The sequence below is a fragment of the Stegodyphus dumicola genome, chromosome X1, assembly GCF_044657685.1.
Source record: "Stegodyphus dumicola isolate Sdum_Otavi_A_Nest chromosome X1, ASM4465768v1".
Taxonomy (NCBI): domain Eukaryota; kingdom Metazoa; phylum Arthropoda; class Arachnida; order Araneae; family Eresidae; genus Stegodyphus; species Stegodyphus dumicola.
In genome coordinates, this window is record NC_140780.1 from 15660254 (window position 1) to 15680517 (window position 20264).

The 20264-nt window shown below is 35.6% G+C and overlaps 1 protein-coding gene and 1 non-coding gene across 11 annotated transcripts in view; both read right to left on the reverse strand.

The window, feature by feature from the left end:
* The window catches only part of p120ctn (adherens junction protein p120), a 443159-nt gene that overhangs the window by 159128 nt on the left and 263767 nt on the right, over positions 1-20264 (reverse strand). The gene's annotated exons all lie outside the window — the stretch shown is intronic.
* Positions 18735-18807, reverse strand: TRNAS-CGA (transfer RNA serine (anticodon CGA)). Its single transcript has one exon. It is a non-coding gene; the product is annotated as a tRNA-Ser (tRNA).

A 20264-nucleotide genomic window follows, 5' to 3' on the forward strand; every position in this document is an offset into this window, starting at 1 on the left:
AATAAAAAAAATAAAAAAACTGTAATGGCATGTTTTTCATTCAGTCCACGGATATGAAATAAAGCGGTGGTTATATATTTTTACATTATAAATGACATGGGGCACAAACCACTGGAAATTCAGGGACTGAAATATAGCTCGTGATTGCGCACTAAAATTTACACGGCTCAATTCAAACAGCACTGAAGATCTATTAAAAAATTCGGAGAAATATATATATGTAATATTTTAATTGCGTTAGAAGCCACTGATACTTTTAGCAGCTTTCGATATCCGTCATGGCTGATTGTTAAGGCATACAGATGAAGATAACAAAACTTGATTTCGACAAATCAAGCTTTTTTTGAACATATCAAGAATCATCCTTTTTGCAGACAAGATATATTTTAATTATAGTGAGAACACAATAATTTACATGTATACGGGTTTTAAAAGTACGACGTATGTATTTCGGACTGAACAGGACAGCATAAGCGACGCAGGGTTGTTTGCAGGTCAGAAGCTAGGAAAAGAAGATGACGCAGTTACTTGCAAGCGGTATTTATACAGAGTTTGTGCAGAAAGTACTCTAAGCTATGATTGGTTAATTTTTTAGTTTTAGTTACCTTTTTCAAGCAGCGTTATGTAACATGGGAAGATCTCGAATTTGAGAGAACAGATGAATTTAGGGGAAAAGCATAAAATCCAGAATCGTTATTTTGAGGTCGCCAGTTATTTCTTAAAGCAGCCATCGTATTTTAATAGATCTTACATATATATGAAACATAAAATGATACTGCAGTTGGATAATATTAATACAAACTGGTCCAGACAGAAAAAAACAATGGAAAGATGGCAGTAGACGGCCTGGAAAGACTTTAAAATTGGAATGTAATAGTGACGAGGGTTGCACGAATATGCTACCTGAAAGGATACTCATTAGACGACTATGGAATTAGGGCTACATTTCTCATCCAGTGCACTGATGACCATTAACTAACCATGCAGTAGTGGCAAGGTATGTTTCCAATGGTCAGCGTGTATTCATTGATATCTAATTAATTGCTGAACACCAATCGACTCTCGCACAAAGCATATAGTGGAGCTCTTCATTTAATAATCATCCGCTGATATATTTAGCACATCTTTGTAGCGCCCTCTGGCATCTCACTTTCGGGATCCACTCTTCTGTACATCAAAGAAATTAGAACTCCTGCACTATCATCGCTGTTGCAGCATTATAGTAGATAGTCTTTTTCAGCAAATTAAAGCTCAGCCATACAAGGCATACCCTTCCAAAGACTTGCTGTGGACACACACCCTTTGTTGTCCACCAGTGGTTGACGGGTTAAGACTGGTAATTCGACACGGGTTTGAACCCAGGTGAACGGGCTGGCTGCAGGGCTGGTTTTTGTATAACGTATCAGTTTTCCTTAGAAAGCCCTTCACGAAGACATCTCTTCCATTAGGCAGATAGTCCTTGTTTACTTTGCCATATTTAAATAACCTAACCTGTACTAACACACCCTTGGCCAATCACGCAGCCCATTTTCTCTCAACAAAACATCTTTAGGCATCGATGGGACGTAATCTGCATCAATCCCAGAATATCAACGAATACGTCCACCAGTTACGTAATCTCACAGGATATCACCGGGAAATTTACCCTTGATACTACGACGAGTAATCGCTTATATCTCAGACAAAAGTGGAGATATACTAAATTTGTGTAGATCTTAAATAAATAATAATCATATTTTAAATTTGTAAAATGTTGCTTTTCTACCTATTAACAAATTTGATCAAAATCTGTCTACTTTTCAAAATTAATATTTTATTTTAAGCAGTGAACACCAGGAAACTACAATTTACAAATACAACAAATGAACAAAACAACAAAATACAAATACAACAATGAACTACAAATATAGTTTGATTTTAAATTATTTAAAAGTAATTCGACATAATAACACTATGCAGATAACAATTGTCTGTCCAGTCACAAACCATCAAAAGGTAAAATCTAAAGTTTTTTTTTTTTTTTTTTTTTTTTAATGTTTGAGAATTTAGAAGATGTAAACCAACGTGCCTGAAAATACAAATCTATAAAAAGGAAACAATATTATGATAAAAGGACCAACTATACATGATTTAAACATTTGAAAAATAAGAGATATTGGGAAAGTTAATTTGTACGAAACGAAAAACTTTTTTTAAATTACAAAATAAGAAATAAAAACGTTTTTGCTTCCATCAGCTGTTCTTTATTCATTTTACTAACAATAAAAAATTAATGGCCTGAAAAATTACTTTTTTGAGATCTAGTCATGCTGTATTTCTCACATGGCTAGACCCTGATAAAAGTATTTCAATTTCGATTTTCCTGAAATATGATTGTAGAGTTCATAAAAATAGTTATTTCTTCAATAAAAAATTCATTTGAAGTTATCAGTCGTCACGGTATTTTTATATGAAAATTTGTAGGAAATTCTTCTAACTTCTTCTCAGTATTCACGAGTACGCTCAAATGGAATTACTTTTTTACTTTACTTTTCATAAAATCATTTAATATCTTTTCCGACTCCTTGTAAACGCCTTAAAACAATTTCCCTTACAAAAAGCAGCTGTATGCGCATTTACATTATAAGGTATTTCTTCCGCATTCTTAGCGTGCCTTCGTGGTGTAGTGGTTCTGCACGCTGGGTCGGTATTCCAGAGGTCCGTGGTTCGATTCCCGGCGAAGGCGGTTGCTAATTTTTCATCTCTCCGGCTTCCAAAAATCCTAATGTCTCTACAATATATACAATTCAATGTACTAGAGAAAAAGAGGTATAAAAGTGCTGCAATGCTGACGCTAAGCGTAGAGCACGCATTATGACTTGTTTTGATTTGTAATTTGCTGGTTAAGTTTTAATAAATGTTAAGTAAGTTTAGACTAATGTAACCATGCCAACTTCTAGAGATAGTCACAACTCGAGATACAACAACTTGAGATAGTCAACCAACCAACAACACAACCAACAACTTGAGATAGTTCAATACTGACAAGGATAAACCACGAAGGCACGGGTTGAGGAAGCAGAAAATCCATTATATTCTCTCTCATTTACACGCGATCGGGAAGCAGGCGGCCTTTGTCGACAAATCCAGCAGATGGCGAATTATCGTCCACCGCGTTTTAATCAGGCGCTCCCGTAGAGTTTATTACGCTGTTATCTGACCAAAAAACATGAAAATTAAATGTGGCTTTTCCGGGATTCGAACTCCGGACCTCCCGACAACTAACCTTAGAGACTCTATAGTGGCGCCAATAGAAAAAGTGGTCGACAATGATCAGAAACCCCTCATTAATGCTCTCATGCGAAAACTGCGAATTTAATTAACTAGCAATTTCGGGGTTCCCTGCCTCGTTCGACTTAACAACATTACAGGTCAACCTCTCCCTTTAGAGCAAGTCGCAGAGGTTCAACCTCCACTATTGCCCCTCCAGGAGAGAGCGCAGCACCCGGCATAAAGTCAGGCAGCACTCGTCGTTTGATTTGCTACCTGCCAGTCGCTCGCGCTGCCGGTCGCAGCGGGACATTACCCAGCAAACCCGGGGATGCTACGCCTCCGGGCTACTAGAACAACGCCACGTTTGGACGTGCCAGACCCCGGGGCTGGCCAATACGTGACCTTTCCCAGAGCCTTCAGAACCATTAAGTTCATAAATTGTATATCCCCGTGGCCGAAATTGCCTAGGTACAGATCCTAGCCAGTAGCTTCGCAGAGTTCTCTACGTCGAATCCCGGGAGGGGTACATTTCCTTAAACAAACTTACACATCTAGATTTTATATCGCAATTTTCAAAAATATAAGGCGGCAAGGAAAATATTGTAGCAGATGCTTTATCACGCACTAAAATAGACTTCGGATCAAACAAAAAATTTTCAGATTTTTTAAAAACGGTGATCTAATGATAATGATAAAATGTAATGATAAGGAGCTGCCAGAAATTCTTGCGAAGTCGCCAAATACACTACAAAAACATCCATGCACTTTAACTGATAAAGAAATTTATTGTGGTATTTCTTTACGCATACTAGGTCTTTTCGTATCAGAATATTTCCCATCCCAGAATTTCAGCTACAGCAAAACTTATTACACCTTGCTGTTTTTGGTCTAGTGTTAATTGAATAATTAAATGCCGGGGAAAAAAAAGCTGTATCTTCTACCAGCAAACTTCTAAAAGTCATAAACATATTCAGGCACCAGAAGCACTGCGCGTTTTGCAAAAGTTCGTATGATTTTATAGGATTTATATTACTCCCACCAGAGGGCAACAATTATTGTTTAACTGTTACATACTCCTTTACTAGAAGGCTAGAAGTTATACAGGTACTGAATATAACTAGCGAAATAATGTGCAAAAACTTACTGAAAGGCTGGATTTCAAGATTTGGTTGTTCAGTAGCTGTAACAATCGATCTTGTTTTTAAGTTCAAATCACGCAGTTTCAATAACTTTCGGAATTTTATTAGTACAAGTTGTATTAAAATGCAGCTTATCATTCTTATTCTGATAGAATTATTGAGCTTTTTAATAGGTATCTCAAAAGCTCGCTTAAGGTTTGCGATAATATCAAATGGAGAGAATACACTCGACACTAGACTAGGAGACACTCACTCGATAGACTCCAGATCGACTGCTACTCCGCGTACAGGCAGGGTTTATATACCTTTCGGGCTGCTTTCGAGAACACTCTGGGCCAAACCGGTAAGAATTCGTTCCAGAATATTTTCCATCCGTCCCCGGCATATCGCCAATTTTGTCGCCAAATAGGTGATTTTTCGTCAAATATGGCAACCCTGCCTTCCCTTGCCATTTTCTGGCAACCCTAAATCTGCTTTGCGGAGAAGTTATCTTACTACGGCTGGGCATTTCGTAATAATATAAAAGCGCTGCAAAGCTGATGCAAGTCGGAGTTTAGATAGTGCATTATGATTTGTCTTATTTGCATTATGTTTTTCAAGTTTCAGTAAATATTAGTTGAGTTTAGAAAATCTGTCCTTTATTTAACGAAACCATGCCACTTTCTTGATATACCCATAAACCATCCCATCTTCTATATCAACATATTCAGTAGAATTTTAATAAAAATATTACAGAAAAACACATCTACTTTAAAGTGAGGGGGGAAACAACCAGTTATTCGAAAATTACCACATAAATCTCCATTGGGGGAAGCAAAGATAACAATTTGCGAACTACACAGCAAAGATATAATACACAAACAATGACGCCATAAAATGCAGTACTGACAACATAGTACAAGTAAACAGTCATAATTATATCGAACAGCAGAGATAAAATTTTTTGTTACATATGTGGTATTAATATTAGTTAATTTATGATAAATATAAATATTCACAAAATAATGACAAAGGCTTTTCATTTATTAGGCCCACTGATTTAAAAAGTTCTTCAGCTGAGTGCTTTTTCGGTTTATGAACTCGTTTTAAGACGCAGTTGAAAGCAGCAATGATAAGTATTCGTTTAAACGAATAATTGGAGTTCTTTCATTCAGCGCTTTTTATAAATCGAAGCTATCCGACTGTTGCATCAGGTTCTTCTATTTACAATAAAATTAATGTAAAATTCCTTACCTGCTGCATCTTCAGTGTTCTCGACGCCAGGCTTCTAATAATCACGTTTTCCAGTAAGAGTTTCTATTACAATTAGCAGGCCATCTTGTCTTTTAATTATTTATTGAAATAAAAAGCTAATATACACTATTTACAAGGTAGGTGATAATTATTTTAAAACAGTACATTTTTAGTTCTGAGTCTTTATGCTCCTCAGAGCGGTTCCAATCTCGACTGCCTCTCGGAACTTAATTACAGCAAAAGTAAAGGAAGAGATGCCCGCCACCTAGTGGCAAGAATGTGACATCCTCCCACCTTTTGATTTTACCTCGATAAAATGGGAAAATCAAAACAAAATTTATCAATAATCAAACAAAAATTCAAGTACAACTTTCACAAATATGAAAAGTAACTAATGCTCTAAAATTAATACTTACAAAGAAGGATTACACATCTAAACATTTTCTGCATTACATTCATACCATATCCAGATAACATGTTCCAATTGACTACTGTTAGGACAATTAAATTTCTAAAATACTGAAAAGAAACAAAAATTAGTATAGCAATTTAAAAATATGTAAGAGGTTTTACAGTTTTACGTCCATATCTAGTTTGATAGTTCATATCACTGTCACACTTATCGGCAGAGTTTTTTCTGTTCATGGTGAAGTCACTAAACAAGTTAGGTCTATCAAGTTCGAGAGGATAAATACGTTTCACAGGTCTTAGGAGTTCACCCGTTGCAGTTTTCACTTTGACAACACGTACTTCGTTGTCTTTCCCAGGATATAGTTCTACAACACGACCTATTGGCCAATCTATTCTCTTCTTGTTGTCGCTGCCGACAAACACCAAGTCATTTTTGTTGATAGTCTGAGTAGATCGTTTAGATGGTTTTTGCACTAGGATAGCTAAATATTCATCACGAAATCTTTTGCGGAAATGTTCTCTTAAGTTCTGCAAGAACTTGTATCTTTTTGTCAGATTAATGGTATCCAGGTAGTCTAAGTCAGGCACTCCGACGTCGTGCACATCTTGTAGAAACATTGAAGGAGTTAGTACCGTCGTAAGATCATTTGGATCTTCTGAAAGGTACGTAAGGGGTCTTGAGTTAATCACTGATTTGATATCACAAAGTATAGTCAACATTTCCTCGTAAGAGACACAGGACTTGCCGAGAACATTTCTCAACATCTTCTTGACTGTTTGTACCAACCTCTCCCACCAACCGCCCCACCATGAAGCAGTTGGGGGATTAAACTTCCACTGTATTCTCATACTAGTTGAATGACATTCTATTTCTTTCCAATCTATCGATCTTAAAAGATTTTCAGTTCCAACGAAATTAGTGCCATTGTCGCTGTAAATAATACCTGGACGACCTCTTCTGGCAATTAATCTCCTTAATCCTAAGATGAACGCATTTGTTGATAAACTTTCTATCAGCTCAAGATGTATCGCGCGATAGACCGCGCAAGTAAAGAGCAAGATCCATGCCTTTTTTCCTTTTCGTAAATAAAGAGGACCGGCTACATCGACTCCGGTCACTTCAAACACCAGAGCATCTCGAACTCGATCTTCAGGAAGAGGTGCTGGAACAGTCTCTATATTCTTTGCGCTATATCTTCTACAGCGAACACACTTCATAAGAACTTTACGTACTGTTTTTCTTCCTCTCAGGACCCAGAATTTCTGTCGAATATTGGCTAGTACGAATTGCACACCAGCGTGGGATAGTCGCAAATGGTAATCTAAAATTAACCTATGAACTAAGTCATGATTTGAGGGCAATACAATTGGACAGAGAAAATTTTCTTCTTCTACAGTTTCTATTTCAGGGACCGTGAGTTCTCCTGATTGTTTAGAATCTGGTCTTCTGCAGTTGTTGATAAATCTGCATATCCAAGCAGTTATTCTTAACATTTTATGGTAAGATGAATATTTCTCAAAAAAATGTTCTACCCTTTGCGTATTTAGTGCAGAAATGACTGATTTCCTTTTTTCTGAATTTACTATTTCCATATCCGGTATTTCCCTTTGTCTATGCCATTCTTCCTGATTTTTCTTCAGCCAGTCGGGGCCCTCCCACCATCTAACTACTAAAAGTTGTTTAGCGGTGCAACCTCTTGATGGGAGGTCAGCTGGATTTTTTGTTCCAGCAATATGTTTCCACGTTTTTGGATCCGTCAGTTTCCTAATCTCCCTGACTCTGTTTTCCACAAAGACAGCCCAGACAATCTCTTCCCTTTGAATCCATGTCAAAACTGTTGTAGAATCCGTCCAAAAATGCGTTTCCATATTTTGCCATTGCAAACCATTTAAAACAGAAGAGCATAGTCTGGCACCTATCGTGGCAGCTATCAATTCCAGACGAGGGATCGTAATAGATTTTACGGGAGCTACTCTAGACTTCGATGCCAACAGATGAACTTCAACTCCAGAATTCGTCACAGTTCTCAAGAAAACTGCAGCAGCATACGCATTACTACTGGCATCACAGAATGTGTGAATGCTGCAGAACTTCCTATTGTCCTTGCTGGAATGTATCCAACGTAGGAGGGATATTTCTTTTAAGAGAAAAAGGCTTTTATACCAATTCACAAAATTTTGTTTTGTACTCTCGTCGACTTCAGTATCCCAAGAAATTCCTGTTTTCCACAGGTTCTGCAACAATACTTTAGGATACAAGAGAACAGGACTCACAATACCAATAGGATCAAATATTTTGTGTGTTACAGCGAGAATTGTTCTCTTCGTTATTGTACCCATTTCAAAATCTTCTAGCCAATTCAGATTCAAAGTTAAATTATCTTTCTGAGAGTTCCATAACAGACCCAATACGGGTAAAATAGTTTCATGTTTCAAGTTATCTCCGTTATGTAACCAACCTCGAAGATTAAACTTTCCTTCATACATTATTTCTCGAGATTTTTCGATGAACTGGATCATCTCGGATTTTTTGTCAAAGCTGGCAACAACGTTATCTACGTAGAAGCTACGCAAGAGTTTAGCTATTATCTCCGTATCATATGAAGAATTTTTCATGTACTTTTGTAGATGGAATTCTATAACAGCTGCCAAAAGGAAAGGACTACTCTTAACCCCAAATACTACCCTAGTATGACGAAATATTTTCGTTTTCCTTTCTTCCACATCATTCCACCAGAAAAACCGAAGCCAGTCTCTATCTTGAGGCCTTACACTGATCTGTAAGAAAGCCTTTTCAATGTCTGCTATAGCAGCAAACTTGCCTTCCCGAAATCTCAACAAAAGAGATGGAATTAGTTCTATCAAATTTGGTCCACACTCCAAACACTGATTTAGAGAAGGAGACGATTGTTTCCTCGCAGACGCATCAAACACCGGTCGAATTGGTGTTGAGCTATTTTCTTTGATCACCGGTCTATGCGGTAAATAATGCCCATAGTCAACCGCAATATTTTCTTTAACTTCTTCGATCACTCCTAAGTTACACCAGTCATTAAAAACTGGATTGTATGAAGAAAATAAATTTTGAGATAAAAGTTTCTGGGTGGTAGATTGTAGACGTTTCAACGCTAAATCCTTGTGGGTGGAGAGTGGTACATGATTCTCCGCCCACGGAAGTGCGACTTCATAACGCCCTTCTTCGTTTAGAGATACAGAATTTTCGAATTGCAATTTTGCTTGCAAATCCCTTTCCTCTCTAGCCTTTTTTGTAACTGGATCTGTTATTCCGATAACATCAAGCCTCCACAGTTCTGACAACGTGGCATCAGAAATATGTAAAGATAACGAAAGCGTGGAAAAGGAATTTTCTATTTCACAATTGTCAGTGTTCGCTTTCCCCATGACTGTCCACCCAAGTCTTGTACTTACAGCAACTAATCTTCCCCAAGGAAGAACTTCGATTTTACCTGTAAATAAATTTGCAGCAACATCTGCCCCTAACAACAAATGAATCTCTTGGGGGTTCTCCTGAAATAATCTGCAATTTTCAAAAACATCACTGACGTAAATTCCTCTTCTTCTAAGTTCCCTAATCCAGTGTATATTTTTGATTTTAGGGACCGAAGAACATATTTTTCTTTCATCCAATACATTGATTTCGCAATTATACCGTTTATCTACGCTACCCAATTTTATTCTATAACGTTTATGTTTTTCCGAAACTTCTATGCCACCGAAAAATCCGTGGGTTACACTTTGTTCACCTAAGCTTCTTAATTGTAACCTTTCTGCTGCATACCTGCTTATGTATGAGTTTTGACTTCCGGTGTCAATTATCGCTCGAACAAATTGGTTATTCCCTCTTCCATATATGCGAACAACTAAAGTTTGCAAATATACTTCTGAACATCCTGCTTGATTTGAAAGTACTTTATTTTCTATCTGTTCGTCTTTTTTAATTTCCGAAACCTCGACAGAAGGATTTTGTTTATTACACATAATAGTTGCATGTTGTTTTTTACAAATAGAACAAGTTATTTTTGTTCTGCAGTTTTGAGCCAAATGGTGTAATTTTAGGCATTTATAGCAAGCACATTTTCTTTTTAAAATGTCCCTTTTTTCTTGTAATGATAAGCCGGAAACGAAACTACAGTCATAAGTCTTGTGAAATTGATTACAGAAGACGCAGTTCATATTTTCCTCTCTGCATTCGGATTTTGTAAACAAATCTGTAGCGGTCGGAATCTTTGGTTTATTATGTCTATTTGAGAGAGCATATGCGCTTTTCGTTGCAGGGGGGGAAGAAGACTGTCGCCGATCGGATACTTTTTGCTGTTGCGAAACCGTTGACCTTGTGCGTTCACGGGATGAAAGTTCTGCGTGTAAAAATGACATTAAATCTTTTATGTTATAATCTGTGCCAACATTTTGTGTTCTATGAAATTCAAGCGTTAATTCTGAAGGCAATAACTTCAAAATCATCGGACACAGCAAAGCGCTGTAAGATTCCGATACAACATCTAACGCTTCGAGACATCTAATCTGTGTTTGTACTTTATCATACAGGTTACGAAATGTTTTTATGTCATTCGCATTTTTTAATGATTCAATATTCAGCAAATTATTCATGTGCGCATTAATAAGAGTGTCTCTCCTTCCAAAACGGTCGTGTAAGATTTGAATTGCTGAATCATAATGTTTTGGCGATAACGGAAATCCTTGAACGCAGCTAGCAGCTGTTCCTCCTAAATATGCTTTCAGGTAATTAAATTTGTCTACTTTGTTCAATGATTCGTTATTATGTATTGAGGACTCAAAACTATTCCAAAAAGTAAGCCATTGACTACTGTTCCCATAAAATACGGGAATCGAAAGTTTTGGTAATTTAACATTAGGTGTATCTTTTATATTTTGCTGTGTGTTCGGTGCATTTAAGTCATGATTAAGTTCCTTAATCCGTTTCTTAAGCCTGAATTTCCATAACGTTATCTTCTCGCGATATTGTTCTGTAATTTCGAATTCATCTACACTCAGAATTGGTTCAACTTCCACATCGGCATTAGATAGCGTTTCGGTTTTAGCATTAAGCTGTTCTAACAATTCTTCGAGCTCATTAATACTACATTCAGATTTATTTAATTCACTTTCGATTTTCTTAAATAGTTTTGTAACGGCAGTTCTTAACATACTTCTTTTCTTTTTTAATTTATCTACTTCAGCCATTATCTTTCTTAGATTCAAACACTTACACAAAAAATATACGTCTCATGAAAAACAAATATTTAACTCTTACTTAGAAAACAAAATTATTCTTCTGCTGAATACTTCAAGAACAAGAATTAAAATCTTCAATTTTAATATTCAGCTTTTGAATTCACTTTATTAGAACTTTTCAAAAAACCTGGCGTCCCTGTTCGGGCGCCATAAAAATGTTGCATCAGGTTCTTCTATTTACAATAAAATTAATGTAAAATTCCTTACCTGCTGCATCTTCAGTGTTCTCGACGCCAGGCTTCTAATAATCACGTTTTCCAGTAAGAGTTTCTATTACAATTAGCAGGCCATCTTGTCTTTTAATTATTTATTGAAATAAAAAGCTAATATACACTATTTACAAGGTAGGTGATAATTATTTTAAAACAGTACATTTTTAGTTCTGAGTCTTTATGCTCCTCAGAGCGGTTCCAATCTCGACTGCCTCTCGGAACTTAATTACAGCAAAAGTAAAGGAAGAGATGCCCGCCACCTAGTGGCAAGAATGTGACACCGACTCTTACCTCCTGACGCACATAATTGACGTATTTCTGACTCCTTGCACGTCTCCACTGATAAACTGACAAGGAAAGGAAAATAAATTCAGATTGAACAAAGAAAAAAAAAAAAAAAAAAAAAAAGAAAGAAAGAAAAAGAAAACCCTTTAATAACCACATGCGGAAAAATATTTAAAAAAAATTAAATACAGTAAGCAAATTTTTTTAAAAAAAATATAAAGATGTAACAGCCGCAGTACTGAAAAACAGCGCAATGGACGAAGCCTTAAATATTATTATGCGTAAATTTGTGTCCCTCTGTCTTTCTCTCTAAGAGTCAGAAAAGTCGAATACGTGAAGCTGACTACACAATGTAAGCTTAAATTACAACATGTGACTATCGAAACAAATGTGAATATGTAACTAATGGAAAACTGATAAAAAGTTAAAACTCGACTACGGCAGTGTTTATGTAAAATTAGATGCGAGTCATATACAACAAATGTACAATAGTTGAATGCCTAATCTCAAAATGTCTTAATCCATTTCAACCATGGAATTTGAACCCGTACTTTTCCAAGAGCCTTGTAACTCTGCCCATTTATTATATTCTTATACAGACCAAATAAACTCCCGCAGGGTCGGTAAACTCTACATGCTAGTCTCTGCTGCGTTGCTAGTCAATTCCGTAGGGATATACACACATATACCTGGGTTGGAAGCCAACTCAGCGGTTTTAACCCCTTCAAGGTGGGGCAGATCACCTATTTAGACTTTTCCAATACGCGCTCGCAAGAGGAACATTGAGATGAAAAGGAATGCGAAGATCCACATCCCTAGAGACCAACAAGGGGATAAACCGCTCACAAAGGTATAGCGCAGGATTCTACAACCCTTTTTTTTTAGGCATTTTTGCTCAAAGAGTAACGGGGAAAAATTGGGAAAGTTTCCCCTTTTATTGACTCTTGCCGACGCACGTGGATTCTTAAATAGAATTTGAGGAAAGAGGGAAAGAAAAAGTTAAAAGGATAAATGGTGCGGAATGGGGTAAGGACTTGAATATTATGCAACCCCCCCCAAAAAAAAGCAGCTATTAACTTCTCTCAGAATAGACCGAGCATATTGGGTACAAAGAAAGTCACCTCCCTCCTCTCGGTAAAGCAGAAGTAGTACCATAACTAGACCAAAGTATTTGCGAATAAGCACGAATATATATAAACATATATAGCACTGCAATTTAAAAAAATATATATATTCAAAGTATTTTCGCGCAATATCTCGCAGAAAACTGATCTGTACAGACAAAAAGTAAGAAATTTAGAACTTACATACACAAAGACCCAAATACGTAAAATTTAATACCAATAAATTTCAAAATATACTATAAACATAAAACAAAAGTAGTAAACAGATGGTGAAATTAAAACCTAAAATTTTTAAAAACATGAATACCAAAACCAGGAAAAAAGTTACAAAAAAATATCTGAAAGGTTTCAGATTTTAAATTACGTCCAAAGGCAGTTCTAAGCATTTCTCTCTCTCATTCACTTACTTTTTAAATTAAAAATTCAATAAATGTTTTTATCAAATTTGAAATAATACCCTATACGTTACTGGAGAAATACTTTTTTAAACACATATTTTAGGGATAATTTAGATAAATCTTGCGATAAACGAGGTAAAAAATGTTAAGCACGGTTGATGGAAGTAAGTAAAATAACATAAGATATTTGCACTTCTAAAGTTCCCACATGAGAAAATAATTTGAAGATTTAGGAAAAACAAATAAAACTAGGATGAAGCAGTTCCAAGTTTTTTTGGGCCCTCTCGCTCTCTCTTAAAAAAAAAAAAAAAAAAAAAAAAAAAAAAAATTGACTAGGAAGTTTTATCGTGTTAAGAAATGGTGTTAAAGACTAATTTGATTAAAAAGATTCGCCGGATTTTACAATAATTTAAGAACCTTCTCTTCTACCACACATAATTCTCTGAATTAACTGATTACATTAAATTAAATTTAGGCTCAGAATATGCTTCCTAACTTAAAAAAACTTACCTAATTAATTTATGCTTCACTCATCCAATAGAAACTGAAGTAAAAATTTATGATAAACGTTTGAGCTAAACTCTGCACCCGAAATACTCTTGCTCCCCATTACAGAAAAAAAAAAAAAAAAAAAAGTTCTTAGGTTTTTTATCTCCCCATTTCATCAAAAAATTTAAAAACAAAGTGCTTGTTAGGTCTTCACGAAGTTAGAAATTTTTTCTTTAATTGAGAGAGAAAATTCAAATTTACTAAAATTTAAATAATTTTTAATGAACACCTCTGATTTACTAATGTCTTCATTTGGCAGCAGGTGTTATTTTAAGTTTCTCCATACTGGAATGATGCGTAATCGTATTTCAAATGCATGACGTTACAAATAACTATGCAAAAAATAATACAACGTTATTAAGCATTTGATATACAACTTTAAAATATAAAATTTTAAAATTTAGAATTGAAAGTTTTAAAATTGAATCAAAACTTACTTTGAGAATTTATATTTTAATACGATTATTACGAGGATAATTCGTGAAAGTTAATGAAATCCAAATGCAAAATGTTTCCTTTTCAGCAAAATAATAAAAAGAATCAGTCATCTTACGAACATACAGTTGTAAGAATTATGTTAATTTTATTAATAGTTAAATTTTAAGTTAAAGTTCTTTTCCTGTCAAATTCCTAACTTCAACTTACTACTTCCTGTCAAAATGTAGTTTTGGAATCATTCTGAATTCTTAATGAGGAGGAGCGGTATTTAAACCGCGAAGTCTACTTACAGAGTTAGAGAGAATCAGAGTTTCTGATTTGCGCGCGTCTGCCTTTTGGCTACTCTTTCTCTGAAAGCTGTTATTGCGCTCGGCCGTACTCAGGCCCTTGATAAGCTTCGTAGTCAAAAAGAGTTAAGGGGCCAACTCGATTAGAATCTTGATAGCTTCGGCTATATTTCTTTAGTTAATCTTAGTTTAATTCTTAGTCTCTTAAGTTCAAGCCCAAGTGTCGGCTTTGATTGTACACTCCAAGACGGAGTTTTGTTAAATCTTATTGAAATAATAAAGAGTTAGTTACCCTTCCATCTGGTTGTTTCTTGTTACACGAACTTAAGCGATTATTCGCTAACTAGTTCTTAAGATTCGTCACTTTCTACAGTAACTGAGAAATACACTAGTGAGAACCTTACACAGTTTCCAACTTCTAATTTTTTGAATCAGTTAAGAGAGACATTGTTCACAAGCATAAAATCAAACATTTAAACTTTTTAAGCCTCTGCCATTTGTATGGACCATATATTTCGACGTACAACGCGCACCTTTAATTTGAAACTATATTTTTTACTTTTTAGATATATTCGCCGTATAACGCTCCCGCATTTCATAACGAAGAAACCTGAAAGATACATGTCAGATGCTGTTATCTTTTGAAGTCGTTCATTCGAAGATTTCTCGCAGGCTTTTGAACAACGGAATACTGAATTGGCAAGTGAACAGGGAAACAACATATGCGTAGGGGATATGCTTGAGGGAGTAAATATTTCTGACAAGAGAGTGGGTATTCAATGCAGGTGTGCACAAGAATTTTATTCTAGGGTTTCGAGTAAAGGTGGAATAGCTTGGAATACGAATGTACTTCCGATCTGAATAAATTCGCGTAATTAGGAGTCGGATGTTTTCCTCTTTGTGTAGTCATTTGAAACTGACTTTGAAGTGAACATCGAAGGCTTTAGTAAATCGCATTTGGTTTAGCTGAAATGCAGTTGATCTAGTGTTTCTTTTAGTAGCAAATATTTCTCCTGCCAAACGAAACAGATATAGTACCGGTTTCGAATGCACATTCATTCAGTTTGCGAAAGAAAATAGAAATCATACTGCAGCAAGGATGTTTGGTACTGGTGAAAGCGCCATACGTGAGTAGAAGAAAAGTGATATCACAATAATTAATATGCCAAAGAATGAATTTGCTTTGAGGGAGGACTAAAGAAATGGCTTATCCCAGAAGAAAATGCTGCGAACTGGGTTTTAGAAAATCGCCAGTAACAGCATTTAGGTACATGTAAAAAATCAAATTTTTATACGCTCATCTTTTTCTCATTTTTGAATCTATCATATTTATATCCAGCATATTATATGCATCCGTAAATTTCGATCTCTTTTTTTTTATTATTAAAAGTGCGCTTATACGGCGCAATATACGGTAGTTTGTATTTGCACATTACGCCACTAAAGGATAAATGAATCTTCTTTTAAAACATATGTATAATTAGATCTCAGTATATGGCGTTCGAATATTAATGTTACCGTGAAAGACCGAAATTGGAGAATGTCAACATTCACCAAATACGTCGGAGAAAGATCGAATATTTCTTTACATTCTTGTACATTCGCACCCTCACCGGTGTATGTCGACAATCACAGATATGCTCTGGTGTAGGTCGAAAAGAAAGGAGTATATGTACACGCTGCCATTCCAAAAGGAAGTGTTCCACAAACAAATGCAGTTGTAAAAGCAAGGGCCTCTTGTGCGATTCAAAGTGTCATAATAGTTTAAGTTGTTGCAATAAATAAGATTTGAATCACATAATTTGGTAAGTTCATAACTTCTATTATTTTCCTTTCTCATTTTGAATGTACTGTGTGTTTTAATTTCTTATATTCTTATTCTGAGTCTCAAGTGCGTTTTTTCGCGAATGAATTACGGAGAAGTAAATATAATATTCTTATATGTTCAACATTCACCATTAGTACATGGTGAATGTCGACATTCACCGGTGTAAGTCAGAAATAAGAGTATTTGGAAAATATTTCGGACATACACCAAGCGACTATGTGAATGTTGGCATTCACCGTTGAAAGTCGACATTCTCCAGATTTCGGTGTTTAACCGTTAACAGTAATATCCCAAGCCGGCAGTGGAATCGTAATCTTTTTCTTTTAATCTTATTCTAAAATAAAGCCTTATCCTGAATCCTTTCAATGTGATGCTGAAAAATTCATTTAAACAAAAAAATCTTAAAATTGTTCACATTCATTTTTAGGCTTTGAAACGACACTATCATCTGCCAGTTTTCCCAGATGCGATCTCTTACGCAAGCATTTGTCGATTTGACATAGCAATGCAACTATTATGAACCAGAAAGCAAGTAAATTTTATTATAAAAAAGGAAATGATCTCGACAGAAAACGCACAACCGTTTTATGCTATCATCAGCAACGTACATCGCAGGTTTTCCTAGATTACGTAGCGTTGCTCAAATGAAGGATTAGTTGGAAAACTTCGAACTCAAATAATGCACTGCTCAATTCCCGTAATGAATGCTTATCATCACAGACAGTCATATGACAAAATACCTCCTTTGTTTTTAACATTTCACACTAAATGTTTTATTATATGATAGCGAAATGAACTAAAATGAATTAATTACTTAAGCATTTCACTTAAAAGATATGTAAGGATCTTAAGTTTTACTAACGCTTATTTTATTTTAAAACTGTACTATGACTTCTTATTTTCCACTTCCGGCAAGAATTAAATGCGTTAACTTGCTTATGCAAATTGTACTTGCTAACACCCAAGTATTTAAGTTGTGGCTTTTTCCCAAGAGAGGGAAGGAAAGTGAGCCGCCTTGGCACTGCATTCTTACGAGTTTTCAATCAGTTGCTGCTTGCCTTTAAGGCCAGAGGTTTAGTCCTCTTGATACGAGATTTAAAACGTATTGTAGTTTCGGCTGTTTGCGTACTACATACGTAGTAATTTAACATGCCAGTCTTAGTGTTAGACGTTTGTAAACTAATTTCAAAGTTAGCTCTTATTTAGAATTTTAGTTACTAGTTTTTTATTTTTTACGTTTAGACCACAAGTGGTTGGTCTCTGTATCCCGAAGTGCAGAAGCACCTGTGATCTTATAGAGAATAAAGGGTAAAGTAAACCCTTCCTGCTTGTGTCGTCCATTCCACACATACTTGAACATAGCTTGAGTAAGCTCCCTGTTTCTATTCAGGACACGTAATGTTTCCTAAGCAGATAAAAAGGAACACAAGTCCTGACAGATATTCCGTAAAAATTATACTTAAGAAAGAAATCTCGAGCAGATAAAGGTTTGGTTTAATCGATTATGGTAAAGCATTCGAGGGTTATTTGGCTAAGGGAAGGAATACATCTTGGTGGAGGACTCTCTAACAGAAACAAGCTCTTATACACGTTACACGAGAAACCAGGAAAACGCCATGCAGCCAGCCCTTTCGCCTCAAATCGAACTAGGTCGGAACTACCAGCGTTCAGCGATTTTACCGCTCGGTCGCTGGTGAGCCATTGTTGCCTTTCCGAAAATATATCACTTGTATGCAAGTTCCTTCTTAATTATGCTACAAAAGAAAGAAAAGAACTGACTAGACCAGGAGAGACTACTGTCAGTTCTTCTCTTACAGCATTTGAATGACTTTATAAATATGTTATGTTAGCAAATGTGCATTTGGCCAGATCCCGTAAATACAAAAGGTACAATGCGAAGGTAAAGGAAGGGCCAGAAAACAACAGAAATGCAAGTTATTCCCAAATTAAAATATTCCGCGGGAAAGATTTAGGAAAAATATGAAACTTCGCTTCAACAGAGAAACAAATTCCTTGACTTTCGGGTAAAAACTGGACTTACTAAATTTTTCGGGTTAAAGAAAATCGATTCACCCAGAAAAGTTATGAACTACATGAAAGGCATATGCCTAATAAAATGATTTCGTGTAAAGTATAAATGTATACTCGTATAAATGTATACTCGTAATTTCGTGTAAAGTATAAATGTATACTCGTATTTCGTATAAAGTATAAATGTATAAATCATATAAAATAAAATGAGTTCGTGTAAAGTATGTAGAGACATTAGGTTTTTTGGATGCGGAAGATGTGAAAAATGAGCAATGCCCTCGCCGGGACTCTAACCACGGACCTCTCGAATTCGCGTCGAGCGTGCTCACCACTACACTACGAAGGCATGCTAAGAAGGCGAGAGAAATACCTTATATACTTCTCCTTTTAAAGGGCGACTGGGGATTAGGGGACCCAATCGCCAAATTCTGGTGGTGGAGATTCATCATCTACCATCTTTTTTAGTTCGGGCGCCACTGTAGAGATATTAGGTGTTTTTTTGGGGGGGAGGGATGCGGGAGATGTGAAAAATGAGCAATGACCTCGTCGGGACTCGAACCAAGGACCTCTCGAATTTGCGTCGAGCGTGCTGACCACTATACTATGAAGGCGGGAGAAATACCTTTTTAAGTATATTTCTTAAAAAACAAATAATTTACTTTTTTTGCTATTCCTGCTACTATTTGCTTATGTAGCTTTTTCTTTTCGTGTCGTACTCCATTCCAATGATTCACAAATTTTTACTATTCTTGAAAGAGAAACATGGAATAATAAATCCTGAAAACAAAATTTTTAGTGGGAGATTCATTAGGTACTAATTTAGATTCTCCAAATGTTGGTTTAGACATTATATAAAATGACTGAAACATAAAATTTGACATAAATAAATTGTTTTATACGAAGACTTCGCGTACTTTATTTCATACAAAGACAATTTTTTGCATTATTTTGATACCAAGCTGACACATCTTTTAAGTAAACGTGTTCCTGCTTCTTTTTTCTTTTTTTCATTATTACTGCACTTAAATTACTTAAAATATTACCACTTAAGGGGGAATCACTTCCTTTGAAATTAAAGCATTTTAAATACTTCCATCATACATATGACTTTAAAATTATTGACAATGCTATCGAATTGACGTAATTTCTCTTAAAATAAAGCAATGATGAATGCATCAAATAACCTAATAATCGTTCAGTTCCAGTTTATTTGTATGACACTGATTATTGCTATGCACGCGAGGTTTATCCACAACTCCACGAACAAGTCTTTGAGCAGATACACGCAGAAATATTTGCTAAGGTAACTGATACACAGATTTCTTTCTAGGAGATGATCATAAACTTTCCGTAGTCATCCAAGAAAAAATAAAGGAGTTTTTTACCTCCTTTAGCTTCCACAGCTTTAAACACTAGTGATGCTTTACGTGCTTTGTTAAGTTTGATAAATCAAGACTGCAGTACATTTACCATCCGGTTTAATTATTTTGCTCAGTCTACGAAGATATTTCGGCCCTCTGTAGGAAAACGAAGTAGTAGTTCAAACACGTATATACTATAAATAATCAATTGAAATTACTGCTCAATTTTTACGTTGTATTAAAATAAATTAAGAAGTCTGATATTATCCTGCTATCATCTTAAAATTTGAGAAAGGAAACATGTCCAAGTCGCGACCTGGATACCACCGTTTTATTGCTCACAAAAAACAAACATACACGGAAGCAACTACCGCAGAGAAATTGTTTGATATCTGCATATAAATGCATATAAAAGAAATAGACTGGAGGCTACACGTTCAAT